Here is a 2,193-nt window from a genome sequence, read left to right on the forward strand (position 1 = left end):
GATCTTTTCCACCTGGTGTCCTAGTTGAATCTACACTCATTTTCCTTGCTGTACACAGAAGCTACTGACAGGGGCATGGCCCATATGCCCCTTGTGTGAGCTGTGCACAGGCTGAAACGGAATTATTTTTTATCTCTGTTACAGATGTGAGTTTGTGTTCCATTTTTAACTCTGACGTCAGCACAGCACTGGTTGCCCGGGAGATAAGAATCTGGGTAACTAGAGAAGGGTGGCCTGAGGGGTGGTGAGTTTTGTTTCTTTCTTGTCTTGCTCACACACAGCTTCCAACTTACTCAGACCCATGATAGATCTACTGCCAAAGAGGGCAAGTGGGTATAGCTGACCCCTAGCCCGGTGGCAGCATCTGGACCAGCAGCGCTCTCCCTGATGACCTGGCCTCTTCTTAGGATCCACATACTCAAAGGAGCCCACTCTGGCCTCTCTGGCTGGGTCAGGTCTCACTGTGTACCCTTGGCACCCAGAGCTTAACCAATGTTGCATGCAAGTCTGTTGCAATTTTCCATGTAGTCTAGTATTTGGTTAATTCCTTTATCTGTGGACATAAGAGTAAGTAAAGACTGTGTCTGCTTTTGAGTAAGAAATGTTCCCCTCTAGGTGCGCGTGTTTGAACACTTGGTGTCCAGCTGGAGGCGCTGTTTTGAAAGCATGGAGCCTTGAGGAGGTAGTCAAGCCTAGCTGGAGGAAGTGGGTCTCTGGGGGTGTGGCCTTTCTGCTATCCGGCTCTTGTAACCCTGCCTTTTCCACTAGGATGGACCGTACCCTTACACTGTAGCCTAAACAGCCGGTTCCTTTCTTCCTTCAGTTGACTCTTGTCAGGTATTTGGCCACAGCAATGAGAAAATAATTAATACAGTTCCCTCCCCAGAGTAAGTTCTTACTGTGGTTCCCCACAGGCTCCTGTTTTGAACGCTTAGTTCCCAATTGCCAGTGTAATTTGGGAGGTGGGGCTGGTTGGAGGAAGTGAGACACTGGGGACACGACTTTGAAGGTTACACTGGGTCCCAGTGTGATCCCCTCTCTGAAGTAAGTTGCTCTGCCCTGGCACCTTCCTGCCAAGATGGACAAACACCTCAGAAAGCAGGTCTTTCTTTCTGAAGCTGTTCTCAAGGGGATTGGTAAAATACTTCAGTGGGTAAAGGCACCTGCTGCCAAGCGAGATGACCTGATTTGATCCTTGCGACCCAGAGGATAGAAGAGAAAAGACTCCCTCAAATGGTCCTCCGACCTTCATACATGCCATGGTACATGTGTTCTCCACTCCCAAATAAATATAAAGAATTGTTTAAAAAAAAAAGTTTAAGTTTTTCTGTCAAGATTTTTGTCTCAGAAGTCATGACTACATTACTACAGGTACCTTGAAAAGAATGTATTCCTGACTAATGTCAGGGGAAAGGGCCCTAGACCAGGGCTGCTTAAACATTTTCTGCTATGGCCTCTTCTCACCTGAGAAATGTTTACACAATCTCAGATATATAGGTGCATATAATAGTTGTACAAATTGTCCTAGCTAGGGCTACTAATGAAATAGTACACAAGTGCATCATGGGACTCCATGCAAATTCACTTTTATCTTTAAACAATGATATATACTAGAAAATATTGTAAATAATTTTATTTTTCGCTGGATATCAGTAGTTGTTTGGTTTGTGTGCTGGCTAGTTTTTATGTTAACTTGACACAAACTGAAGTCATCTGAGAGGAAGGAAAACTAAATAGAGAGAATGCCTCCCTAAGATTGACTGCAGGCAAGCATATAGGATATTTTATTATTAATGTTTCTCTACTGATGTGGGAGGGCCCAGACAATTGTGGGTGGTGCCACAATGGTGGCCCTGGGTTCTATAAGAAAGCAGGCTGAGCAAGCCATGAGAAGCAAGCCAGTAAGCAGCACCTCTCCATGGCCTCTGCATCAGCTCCTGCCTTTAGGGTCTCTGTTCTGCTTAAGTTTTTACCTTAGTCTTCTTCAGAGATGGACTGCGAATGTGGAAGAGTAAGTCAGTAGACACTTTTGTTCACAACTTGCTCTCTGCCATGGTGTTTTATGCCTGGTACTAGAAACCTGTCCAACTACCAGGGCTAGCAAAGTCAAGAATCTTAGCATCTTGAGGAAGAACCTACAACTGACACTTTAGTGAGCTAGCACAACCCCTATGTGCATTCTAAATATTGGTC

The sequence above is a fragment of the Arvicanthis niloticus genome, chromosome 4 (genome assembly GCF_011762505.2).
Source record: "Arvicanthis niloticus isolate mArvNil1 chromosome 4, mArvNil1.pat.X, whole genome shotgun sequence".
Taxonomy (NCBI): Eukaryota; Metazoa; Chordata; class Mammalia; order Rodentia; family Muridae; genus Arvicanthis; species Arvicanthis niloticus.